Source organism: Malaclemys terrapin, chromosome 6 (assembly GCF_027887155.1).
Source record: "Malaclemys terrapin pileata isolate rMalTer1 chromosome 6, rMalTer1.hap1, whole genome shotgun sequence".
NCBI lineage: Eukaryota > Metazoa > Chordata > Testudines > Emydidae > Malaclemys > Malaclemys terrapin.
The window spans coordinates 5,606,934-5,620,588 of record NC_071510.1 but is presented as its reverse complement, the minus strand read 5'-3'; positions in this window follow the sequence as shown (position 1 = coordinate 5,620,588).

The following is a 13,655-nucleotide window of genomic DNA, read 5'->3' as shown; positions in this document are numbered from 1 at the left end:
GCTGGCGATAGCTGTGTCTACACACACAAGTTGCATCACTAACTTTACATGTATTGTTAAAGTGCTACAACTGCCTCAGGCCTGGTCAAAACTTATGTCAACATAGCGATAGCACTCAGGGGTGTGAAAAATCCACCCCCCTGGATGCTGCAGCTATGCCAACCTCACAACTGGTGTTGGCTCAGCTCGGTTGATGGAAGAACGTTTCCATCCATCTAGCTACCAGCGCTCAGAGAGGCAGTGTTCTTACAGCAATGGAAAAAATCCTCCATTGCTGTAGGCTGTGTCTACACTGGGATTATGGCAGCCTAGCTAAGATGCCATAGCTATGCCACTATAGACCCTGTAGTGTAGACATGGCCTCAGGATACAGGGAGTTTATCCCAGCAGAAAGGTAGAGCTTATACACTGCTACCCCTATATAACGCTGTCCTCGGGAGCCAAAAAATCTTACCGCGTTATAGGTGAAACCGCGTTATATCGAACTTGCTTTGATCGGCCAGAGTGCGCAGCCCCGCCCCCCTGGAGCACTGCTTTACCGCGTTATATTCGAATTTGTGTTATATCGGGTCACGTTATATCAGGCTAGAGGTGTACCTGTATAGTTTAGGGCATGGCTACACTTGCAGATGTAGAGCGCTGTGAGTTAAACCCGCCTTCGGAGACCGCAGCACGGAAAGCTGTTCACACTGTCAGCTGCAAGCGCAGTGGGGTGACCACATTTGCGTCACTTGCAGCAGCACTGGGAGTGGTGCATTATGGGCAGCTATCCCACAGAGCACCTCTTCCCATTCTGGCGCTGTGGCTTGTGGGAAGGGCAAGGGAGGGGAGGGGCATTCTGGGTCCTGTCCCAATGCCCCGTGATGCATCGCTTCGCATCCCAGCAATCCCTGTGCTTCTGTCCACATTTGTCTCCACCTTTGAACGTTTTTTGTACTGCGTGCTCTGTCTTCCCTTTCGGTCTGCAGGAATGGATCCCGAAGGGCTGAGGAATATGCTGATGGGTCTCACCAGCACGTCACGAATTGCAGTCGAGTTATTCCTTATGCTACAAAGTGACCGTGAGGAATCCGACGATGTCGACTTGCGTAATACATACGACATGAGATTGCTTGTGGCATTCACGGACATGCTCACCACCATGGAATGCTGCTTTGGGGCATGGGAAACAAGCAATGTGGTGGGATCACATCGTCCTGCAAGTCTGGGATGACGAGCAGTGGCTGCAGAACTTTCGGATGAGAAAAGCCACTTTCATGGCACTCTGTGAGGAGCTCGCCCCAACCCTGTGGTGCAAGGACACGAGATTGAGAGCTGCCCTGCCAGTGGAGTGGAAGCTGGCAACTCCAGACAGCTACCGATCGGTCGCTAACCAGTTTGGAGTGGGAAAGTCGACTGTTGGAATCAGGGCCGTAGCAACAAAGAACGTGGCCCCCTCTGAACGGTGGCCCCCTCCGAACATATGTCCGGGCGGGGCCCCTTACAATGCAGAAACTGGAATGCGGTATTTATTTTTCAGAGTAGCAGCCGTGTTAGTCTGTATCTTTCTGCGGTATTTATTTTGCCACTTTTAGGGGCCCCCTTCCTTGCGGGGCCCCCTCCGGTCGGAGGGTGCTCGCTACGCCTCTGGTTGGAATCGTGTTGATGCAAGTGTGCAGGGCCATTAATCGCATCCTGCTCAGAAGAACCATGACTCTGGGCAACATGCGTGACATTGTGGCTGGCTTTGCACAAATGGGTTTCCTTAACTGCGGAGGGGTGATAGATGGGACGCATATTCCTTTTCTGGCACCACCCCACCTAGCATCCGAGTATATAAATCAGAAGGGGTATTTCTCTATGGTTCTCCAGGCGCTTGTGAATCACTGTGAGCATTTCATGGGCATTAACGCAGGCTGGCCTGGAAAGGTGCATGACGCACGCATCTTTCGGAACACTGGCCTGTTCAGGAAGCTGCAAGCCAGGACTTTTTTCCCAGACCAGAAAATCACCGTAGGGGAAGTTGAAATGCCCATTGTGATCCTTGGAGACCCTGCTTACCTTTTAATGCCGTGGCTCATGAAACCCTACACAGGGAGCCTTGACAGCAGCAAGGAGCGGTTCAACAACAGGCTGAGTTGGTGCAGAATGACAGTTGAGTGTGCCTTTGTCCGTTTAAAGGGCCGCTGGCGCTGTCTGTATGCGAAGCTGGACCTGGCCGATGACAACATCTCCACAGTTATAGCCGCGTGCTGTACCCTCCATAACATTTGTGAAGGGACGGGTGAAAGATTCACTCAGGCCTGGACCTTGGAGGTTCAACACCTGAAGGCTGAATTTGAACAGCCAGAGACCAGAGCTATTAGAGGGGCCCAGCGCGGGGCTGTAAGGATTAGAGATGCCTTGAGGGAGCAATTTGATGCTGAAATCCACCAGTAATGTCTGGTGCCCTGCACGGGAGTGAAGTGCAGTGGTTCCAATGTTAGTAGGCATCTGTGTTTGCTATGTATGATGCACTGACGTGCTTTCCTGGGCTACGGTATCTTTTACTTAATGCAATAAAGAATATTTTCAAAGCCAAAAAAATTATTTATTGAAAAGAAACAGAACTTCAGGGGAAACACACATGGTATGACATATCTGTGCTGTGTGGGAGGAGGGAAGGGGGCAGGGTGGGGAACGGGACAATCACAGATTTGCGTATGTCCTGTTATCATATTCAGCCTTCCTAGCTGGAGTGCCGCACAATGAGTGCTGCACTTCAGGCTGGCTATATTGCATGGTGATGGGGGTTGAGTGCAGTGGGTAAGGGTTGTAGTTTTCGGGGCTGGGTGGTGAAGCTACAGGTGTTGGAGGCAGCTGGTGGTGATAAGAACCCGGATGTTGGGGAAAGTGGGTTGGCGGTGACATGGAGGCACAAGGGAAAGAGTTTTGGGACAAGGGCTGCAGGGGGGTGGGCGGGCGCGGATGTGCTTCGTCTGCATTGCTCCGAGCGCCTGTATCGAGTCCGCTTGGCGCTCCATGATGCTTTGCAGCCGCTCCGTGCTTTGGTACTGGCGATCCGCATTCTGGTGGTGGAGCCTCCTTTCAGGCTCCTGCCACTCCTGCACTTTTTGATTTTCAGTAAGGGACTGCTGTATGACTTCATGCAGCAGGTCCTCCTTGCTTCTTCACGGACGCCTCCTGAGCTTTGCAGCCTTTCGGCCGTTGATAACAAGGACGGCTGGGATCTCAAGATTGCATCTGTAAAGCCAAAATGCAACACTTAACAGAGGCAGCATTGTTCCCACCAGACAGAGCAATGATTCAGCTGTACTTAAAGACAAGCACAGTCTACACAATAGCAGAAGGTGCCTGTTCCAAAGCGAGTGCACATAACCCACAGGAGCCCCAAAATGGTGAGTAAACACAGGGGCAAGGGGGACTGATTGTTTCAGGGACGTACTGTCCTCTGGGGTCCTGTGCCATGGGGAGAGCCAACAGCTGCAGGGGGCCCCTATTCTGAATACTGTCCCCACATTTTCCACAGGATGAGTTGGTCCTGAAAGGTATCTCGCTGCTGAGGGTGACCTGGGAAGCAAGGGAGGGTCTTCTACTACAATGCGGCTTCTGCCCTGGCCCTTATGCAGCTTGCCTGTGTGCAGCAATGGTCCCCCCGCCTCTCGCGGCACAGTGTTGCGGACATGTTAGCCTGACTGGGACAAGGAGCACTGTAGCTTTGCCAAGGAACCTGCACAAGCGGATTTCCCAACTTCTGCATGAGACCTTCAATGAGATCACTGAGGGCAATTACCGCAATGTGAGAGAGCACATCAACGCCCTATTCCGCATCCAACCCTAACCCCGCAACCCTCTTTGACCGAAGAGCCCGCACCGAACAACTATCTTCCCAAAATAAAAGCCACTTACCGGGCACCTCCTCTGCTGTTTGTTCTTCCCCAAGCACCGTCCACTGCGACTGGCTACCTTCCTCCTGGCTTGAGAACAGCTTCTGGCTGCATGCGTCTAGGGATGGCAGGCCGTCCTCTGGCTCTGGGCCCCCCTCCTCCTCAGCACCCTCGCTCCTGCTTTCCTCCTCCTGCCTTGTTGCACTCTGGGCTGCCACGGCCTCTGAAGTGTCCATGGTGGTACTCGGAATGGAGGTGGGGTCGCACCCGGGTATTGTGTCCAGCTCTTTGTAGAAATGGCAGGTCATGGGGACAGCACCGGAGCGGTGGTTTGCCTCCAGTGCTTTGCGGTAGGCATTCCGCAGCTCCTTCACTTTAACCCTGCACTGCAGTGCGTCCCGGTCCTGACCCCTTTCCATCCTGGCCCTTGATATCTGTTCGAAGGTATCGTAATTCCTACGGCTGGAGCGCAGCTGGGACTGGACAGCTTCCTCCCCCCAAACGCTGATGTGGTCCAGCACCTCGCCATTGCTCCATACTGGGGATCACCAGGCGCGTGGAGGCATGGTCACCTGGAAAGATGCGCTGAGAGCACTCCACGCCTGGCTGAGCAAACAGGAAGGGGAATTTCAAAATTCCCAGAGAATTTAAAGGGTGGGTCTGACAGTTGGTCACTTGAGGGCCGGGCAGTAGAGTTCAAAGTGATGACCAGAGTGGCTAGAACAGGCATTGTGGGACACTTCTGGAGGCCGAGCAGAGCGCATTAATAGACCAGGGCGTCCACACTGGCACCACGGTGCTCCAGCCAGGGCGCAGCAAGCGTTATGCTTCTCGTGGAGGTGGAGTACCAGGAGCGCTCCAGCCGCGGAGTCCGGGAGCTCTACGTACCTTGCCAGTGTGGACACCTCAGGAGTTAGGACGCCCGGGGCTGACTTAATGCACTCTAACTTGCAAGTGTAGCCGAGCCCTTAGTCCCATACAGGAAGCGGAGTAAGCTATACGGGTAGAAGGCACCTTTATACTGATATGACTGCGTCTACACTAGGTTTTGTACTGGTGCAACTAAATTGGTAAAAATCATGCCCATAATTGACATAGTGGTACAAAAACTGTTTGTAGACCAGGCCTTACATTGCTAAGCACATACATTAATACTTTGTAATCCTGTAGCACAGTCCACCTGAAGACAAAGCACTTTATCAATACGAGTGAAATAACTCGTAGAGGCAGACAAGTATTGTCCCTATTTACAGATGGGGAAACTGAGGCACAAACTTGTTATGTGTTACACAGAAACCTGAGGAACAGCCAGACTGACAACCCAGATCTATGGGCTTCCACCCCTATCTTTTAACCACAAGACTATCCCACATATGGTAGATTGGATACATAGGGCTTGATTCTCCATTGCCCTGCACCTTGTGCAGTTATTTACACCAGAGCAAAGTGAGTGCAAAATGCTACTAAAATATCCACTTTGCACTCGTGGAAATGAGTGCAAAATGCAGGGCAACAGAGCCTCGTACTAAACTAAAAATAAAAAGAGTGCGCCAATGATCTAAACAGTTCTGTGACTAAAACGCGAAGGGCCAATTTTCATTTACACGTAGGGTCTGTCTAGACGGCAGTCATTGGGTGCGATTGCCACGTGTGTAGCTGCACTTGAACTAGCTTTACTTTCACCAGATCAGGTCCCAGACCAGTGAAACCATGGCAACTGAGCTGCACAGGCCCTCCTGGAACCCTGGGTAATTACTCACAGGGCTAGCAAAGCTGTGGCTGGCTCAGATATGTCAGCTGAAGCCGCAATTACTCCCAACGGTTGCAGTCTGGACAGACCCATAATTTACAGCCACTTTAAGGCTTCTTTACATTGGCAGAGTGATATAAAGGGGTATTAGGCCTGGTCTCCGCTGCACCCGTTTAACTAAGTTGGTTTCTAAGCTGATTTAGTTAAGCGCAATCCTCTTATGTGGACACTTTCAAATCCGTCTGAGGGTGTGTCTACACTCTCACCAAGCTAGCACGCTAAGACTAGAATGGAGTAGTAGAGTGAGTGATGGGAGGGGCGAGCCGCCCTGAGTACAATCTCCTCTGAGATGCTAAGTATGTTCTAGGGCCGCTAAATCCTCCCACTGCTTGCGCCACTGCGGCGATCTTCTGTTTTAGTGCATTGGCTTGATCAGAGCTAGCCCAGGTATGTCTCCTTGAGCCGGGAATCACAAACAGTGCAGACAGACCCAATCAATGACTGATCGCAAGTTACACTACTTTAAAACCTCTGTAAGTGAGAGGAATTTCAGACTCATAAGCCTGAATTTTCATATACGGTAAGGCCCCTTTATGCTGCTCTGACAGTATAAAGAAAGGGGGCTTATGGTGACCATATATGTAATATATTAATTATAAATGTAGCATAAACAAGCATCAGGCCCATAACCTCTAACTGAGAATAAACAACCTCATCTCTGACTATACTTGAAATTTTGTCAGCAGTTAAACAGTTGTAAGCTTAATAAAAATCATTGACCCCTACTCAGCTGAATTGGTACAACGGTAACTTTTATTTTATTGACCTTTCTGAAGATGCAGATCCTGATTACATAAAGTCTCCAAGCAGTGGTTTAAGGGTCAATGTTACAGACCAATGTCTTTGGCAACAGTAATGCTTGTGGCAGGTGATGACGTTTCTTCGGCGTCTTTTTTCTGGAAATGGCTAATTTTTGAGTTGTTTGTGTATGTGTTTGTATATACACTGCCACGAAAAAGGATCTGACAGCATCTGATTTATCATCAATTTTATGGACCTGATCTGTGAAAGTTCAGAAAATGTCACAATGTGGGACTCAGAGTTTTAATATTTATTATTTCTGAGCTTTCAGGGGCTTTAAATCAGCAACTGCTAGTCAGATTAACAGGCAGGAAACTGACACAGTGAGAGGTCTGGTATGAGTTTGTGACAATTACATGGATTTATTGAGAACAAATTTTAGTCTCCTTCAAATATATTGGGCTGAATTCTCCTCTCATTTATACAAGTGCAACTTCTAGTGCAATCTATATCACCCATATAGCTGACAGCAGAATTTGGCCTTTTCTAAATGACAAATGAGGGGGAAAGGGCACAGAAAGTAAAGTTCTATTATAAGGAATGATTTTGGCACCCTCCGGTTTAATTGCTTTATCTCAATGTCCACTACATCCAGATCCACAAAACAGTAAAACTTTGCAATGCAGGCAGTGCACTGAGACCTGAGGCTGAGTGTTCTCTCATTTATACTGGTGTAACTCCCGTGACTGAAATGGCAAAGTAGCATAATCCACATTGATTCAGTTCACGCCGCACTCCCCGTCAGTACCTGGCCCAAGCCAGGGAAGCTAATGATTCAACCAGCAGCCCACATTCGGTGATGAATCCTGGTCACATGCCACCTGAGCCAGGTTGCACATATGCTAAGTAGTATATTCAGTCGGGCTCAGGGTCTCCTCTTACTGACACTGATGCAAGTCAGGAGTAAATCCATGGTTACTCTTGATTTACATCAGAGTAAGTGAAAAGAGAATCTAGTCCCTACTGAATAACAAATCAGTGTGGGTTACACTACTTTGCCTTTTACATTCACACCAACATTACAGTCCACTTACTTTTGATGGGTAGCTTACACTAAAGTATACAGAGCTGCTGAATTTGGGGATTTCAAATGAAGTTGCATGTGCTTATTACTGGCTGAATTTCGTGTCATATGTCCAAACCCACAATCCTGTGTTTTGCCACGTGACAGCACATAGTTTTTATTGATATTGTACCACTCTATTAAAGTCTCATATAAACTTCACCAGGCCACACCACCAAACAGAAAATTATTACAAACTCGCAGCATGGAGAAATGTTGAATTGTTCTCAATAGATTTTTTTTAACACTAGCATGAGAAATCATTGGTATGTGTGTGTGCACATATGCGATAGTTCCAAAAGGGATCATTTTCCCCATCTATCAGACATTTACGGCTGCATGCGAAAATGCACAACTACCGGGCAGTCTCAGCTTTGCATAATTTCCATAAATTGGCCTTTAGATTCCCAGCGCCAATTTTATATCCAAAATACCTGGTTTGCTTGTGCAGTCATGAGAACTTCGCAAACATTTTTAAACACAGCTCCAGGAACCAGCGGTTTTGAAAACAAGGCCATGGGCAGCAAAATGAATTTTTAAGACAGGTCTAAAGCAAAACCAAGTACCAGGGTAGATGTATTACCTCATAAATGCTATGCTTTTATCCAAGAATGAATGATTATCCCCAAATCTCCAACTAAACCACTGGGCTAGTTTTTTCGAACTCTGTTGGGTCCCTCAGGGCTCACTTTGCTACTCCTACCCTGTCTTGAATCACCAACTATCTGAAGAGAATTGCTTCTCTTTGGAATCAGTCACCACAATTCAATCAAACTGGAGTGGCATTTTGCCCATACTAGTTATCTAAAGTACTTCTACAGCCCACACTTCCCACATCTGCGAGTCATCCAATCTTTTCTGTATTTCTCCATCCCATGCAGAAGAGAAGTGCTACATTCCCCTTTTTTACAGAAGGACAAGTCACTTAGTCTAAGGTCACACAGGAAGTTTATTCAAGAGCAGAGACTGGAACATAGGTCTCAAGTCCTAGGCTACCGTCCTAACCACCAGGCTCTCCTTCCTTTTTTCTCCCAGTATCGTGTGGATTGTACTGATGCCATGTCCTTTACAGATCTTGGTGGACCAGGGAGAGTGAAACTTGTACCTGAAATTTTCCCCAAGAGAAGAGCATTATGGCCACTCCGCCTCTGTTCCAAATTCTAGTTGGCAGTAAACAATTATTTGAATCACAACAATGTATTAAATTGAGCAACTCTTTACCAAAGTCATGAAAAGCAAGTACGTTTTTTCTAGTGATACTAATTACACAGGATATTAATTAAGGAATTTGTCACTTCTGAAGCACAGTGATCATTTACAAGTAAAACAAATGAACAAAAAACTACAGTGCATATGAGGGAGGGAAAGAAATGTAAATCAGACGATTTCATTTAGATTCTTCTCTGTTATTGCTGGATAAACTTTCCGACAAGAAAAAAGGATGAGATTCTTCTCCCCCATAGGTCAGCTGGACGGAAAACTGATACTATTTTCTGCTTGTAACAATAGTAGAATGTCTCTGCGGCATCATCTATTACTTTCCACAAATGAAATTAGATGCACAGCAGCGAGCTAACATAGATCACATACGTTGTTGAGAGAAGTCTCCTTGATTGTGTTTCGTCTTGTGTATTAGCCTTGTTAATGCAATCTTCAGCACACGCAATTAAATAACAGAGAAAATACGAGAAGGTAAAGTCCTCTCAGTTCAGTATTTAGGGACTTGAACCAGCCAGATTCATAAGCATGTGCCTAACTTGAGTGGAACCCACTGGTGTATGTTACAGGTCCCTCTCTGCACCTGATCCGCAGAGGATATGACTCTGTTATAGTCCAACCTAGTGGGGATTAACTGAAGTCCCTGCTTCAATCCACAGTGTGTCAGCCAAGATGCTGGCCATCACATAAGCACAGGAGTAATTCTATTAATTTATGCGAGACTACTTGTCTTAAAGTTAGGGAGATGCTTAAGTACCTTGCTGAATTGGGGCCTGAGAAAGAATGCTTATCTTTTAGAAGGAGGGCGCTAAGCATTAGCTCCTTCGCCTTTCTTTACTCAGAGGAATTTTGGTAAAGTCTGTCTAAAATGTCACTTCTCCCGTCAAAGGATCTCAGCTGCAAACTTGGCTGAGAAGTTTGTTTCAATAAAATCCTGTTTTCACTAAGTGTATCCAAGACACCCAGGCATAAGATCATTGCTGTAACTCAGCCTCAGAATGGGAAATATGGTGCGAGGGTGGGGTTATTGTATTACGCTGTGAAATAAGGATTGAAGTGAAAGATTACACAGAAAACTAGTCAAGAGGTAAAGGAAGGACTTGGAAATCCATTTATTTATGCCTCAGATAATAATGTTTTGAAATGACCCTAAATACTGTATTCAAGATGGTCCTTGCAGAGGTCAAGGGCATAATCGACATTTTCTTGCTTTGCACCTCCGCTAAATAAAGGAGTCCGCCTCAAAAATTCACGTGCGCATTCTGCAGTTATGCAAAATCAATGTACCTTAACAAGCACCTCCGTCCCTGATTCAGCAAGGTACTTAAGAGCATGCTGTTATAAAAAAGGATGGTAATCGGCTATCCTCTGTGTCCACCAGAGGCAGGACAAATAGTAATGGGATCAATCTGCAGCAAGGGAGATTTAGGTTAAATATTAGGAAAAACTTTCTAACTATTTGGGTAGTTTAAGCTCTGGAACAGGCTTCTGAGGGAGGTTGTGGAATCCCCTCATTGGAGGTTTTTAAGAACAGGTTGGACAAACTCCTGTCAGGACCAGTCTAGGTTTATTTGGTCCTGCCTCAGGGCAGGGGGCTGGACTTGATGACCTCTTGAGGTCCCTTCCAACCCTATATTTCTATATGTTGTGGCTAGCTTTAAGCATAGATTCAAATGGGACTTACACACATGCTTAAGTGCTTTATGGAATCAGGGCCTCATACAGTAACAGCATCATACCTTTTATTCTTTTCTTTAATTCCTTTGCTAATACAACAGCTTTGCCTTTCCTATTAAAGCTGTGTGTCGGGGCTGAGAGCTTTAATAGCATCTCCAAAGCCTGCGCCTGCTGATAGGAGGAAGGAAGGAATCTTCTGAACTAAGCTAATTACTCTCCATTTTTTCTGTACAGAGCTGCATTTGAGGAGAGATGGGCCAATGGCATCTAAAATGCAGGGGACCAGTCATCCTGTCCCCAGAACCACCCCTAGCCCTACAATCAGAAACATTTTGAACAACAAAAGACAAGCTGTGCCTGTTAAAATTCAAGCCACAGGCTAAAGTTAGACCTACGTTTTCCGATGGGCTTTAAATGACCGTCTTGGTGTTTTCATATCTCTGTGAGATTGTGAGCGGATGTACTATAGACTGCTTGGTAGAGTTTGCAAAACGATCTTGTACTCTGAAAGTTGAAATTCACTTCAAAATGTTGCCGATTGTAGCGGGGTGGACACCCGCTCCTGCCCTGAGGGGTTTGGAACAGCCCTGGGAGAAAGCTGTTGCAGGGAGAAGCAGCTACTGGGCTGATTGGGGAAGTAGCTGCAGCTGGGCCACACCCTAATCAGAGCCCAGGTGGCCTGTATAAAGAGGCTGGGAGCCAGGCCCTCAACAGTCTCTCTCTGTGTTCAGAGAGAGAAGGGCCTGGCTGCAGGGAGCTAAGACAGAGTACCTGAGTGGAGCAGGGCTGAGGCACTCCAGCCTGGAAAGCCCCAGGCTGTGGCCTAGTATTTGGCCAAGGGGTACTGGAGGCTGCAGAGGGCAGCCCAGGGCTAGGCCAAGGCAGCAGGTCCAAACCCAACCTTGCCTGTGATGAGTGGCTGATACTGCAGTCTGCCCCTGGGCGTGGGGCTAGATGGTGACTGGCAGTAGCCTTATTCTGAGGTGAGGTGGGGTTAGTGGGTGGGATTCCCCTGGGAGGGGAGACCCAGTGTGTTTGGGTATTGCCAGGGGGTAGCACCCAGGGCAAGGGGCACTGGAGTCCTGGGAGGGACATGGGGGGGGGGGGGCACTGCAAATGACAAGGTGGATCACTGGCCTGCAGAGGGCACTCCAGAGGCTGGTGAGCTAATTCCCTGGACGACCAGCAGGAGGCGCTGCAGGGGTGAGTCTGACCCCTTACACTGATATAGTATTGGGGTATTTGCTAACTCTACCTCTGTTTCTCCAAAAAATTCCTGAGAAGGTAATAGAATTAGTAGAAAGGTTGCATAAAAGTTTAGGGGCCAGATCCTCAACTCGTGTAACTCAACATAGCTCCACTGAAGTGAATAGAACACTGATTTACCCCAGTTGAGAATCTGGCCCTAATGCACCATGAATATTTCCAGTCCAGTACTAATTTAGATGTTCCATTTAGGCACTGGTGTATATAAGACATGTTTAAAGATAATTAATGCACTGAATAGTCATACCCTGATACTGCAAAACTTATGCACAAGCTAAACTTTCTTCATGTAAGAAGGCCTGTCTACCACAATAGGAGTATTCATCTGTAAAGTTACTCACACCATGTTTGCAGAACTTGAGGCTTACATGCCTTTCTCAGGGTGGATTGATTCAAATCAGCAAGTGGGAAACTTTCCCTTAAAGCATCAGTTGTAATCTTATTTGTATTTGTACTTTTTAGTTATATTCCTAAGAGGTTGATTCTCATTGATAACCATTAAATCATGTTGATTTGCAACTAAATATAGCCTTTACACTATATTTGACATTTCTTCTTGCTAACCAGGAGAATGCACTGTATCTATACATATTTAAGCAATTATATAGCTTAATTTACATTTGTTCAGAATCTTAATGTAATTTTATCATTAGAAAATGGTGTTTGATTCAGCTCTTATTTACCAGACAATGAATATTTTTTACTTGTGATTTGTCATGTCACATTTAGATGAAAATTGGAATGCAATTAAAATGCACAAAACCAGCATTTAAAATTTGTTTTCATAGTTAAATACTATTACTTTAAATGTGCTGGATACGTAAGAAACAAAGTTTATCAAAACATGTTTTGTATTTTCACTAACTGACTTATTAAGCAAAGGAAATGTAATCTGCAGTTCATGAATTGAATTGACTGTTTCCAGTCACCACATCCATCAAGATTTTAGAGCTAGTAGATGTCACCTTTTCACACCTTGTTTTTATTCATAGACTGGAAGAGGAAAACAAGCTTTCCTGGGTTTTCACCTCCCAATCAGCCTCTCATCTTTGAATGAACTAATCATTGAACTGAACTAGCTGAATAAATTGAAATGAAGAAAATATTCTGTCTGCACCTGCAGAAGAGGCTACTGCTGTGTTAATAATAAAAATAATAATAATAAATAAAAAAACTGGTTTAGTACATCAACAAACTGTTTCCAGGGCCTGAGCTAGTTACTTCACCAGCTCAGTGCTTCGGTAGCAAACACCATGTACGATTTTATTTAACGAAATGATTTTTAGTAGCTAATTGTAAGTTTAGGACTGAATATAAGCTGCCATAATTTCAAATACATTTTTCTTTTTAAAAATAATGTATTAACTTCAAAATAAAAAATCTGATTTAAATATAAAAATCTGATTTTTCCAAATTGAGTTTTATTCACCTGGCCTTTAGTATTTCAGCCATGAATTAAATGGGAATCACCCCTACACAAAAATCATATCTGATAACTTCAGACAAAACAGCAGAATCATTTGGGCCCTGATTCTGCAAACATTTATGCACATTAACTTAAAACACTTAAGTAATCCAATGCAGTCACTAGTACTGCTCACATACCTCAAGTTAATTGTGTGTGCCTGTGTCTGTGGGGCCAGGGCCTTAGAAATGGTTAGGGCTTGTCTACATAGGGAAGTAATATGGGTGTAAGGTGGGGAGTGAATATAAAGTGCTGTAGTTATACTGATATAACTCCCTACATGGATACTTTTTTCCAGTTAACAGCTCTTCTAGACTGGGAAATTGACCACCATAGTTGCTGTGAAATGAGCTATTCCTCAATAACTCCTCCTGTGTGGAATAAATCTGACTTCATTCTAGAATAATAAACCCAAGCGGAAAGCAGAGTAATTCTGTAATAAAATCACTTTTAATCTGGAATAGTGTCCACATGGGGGAATCATTCTGG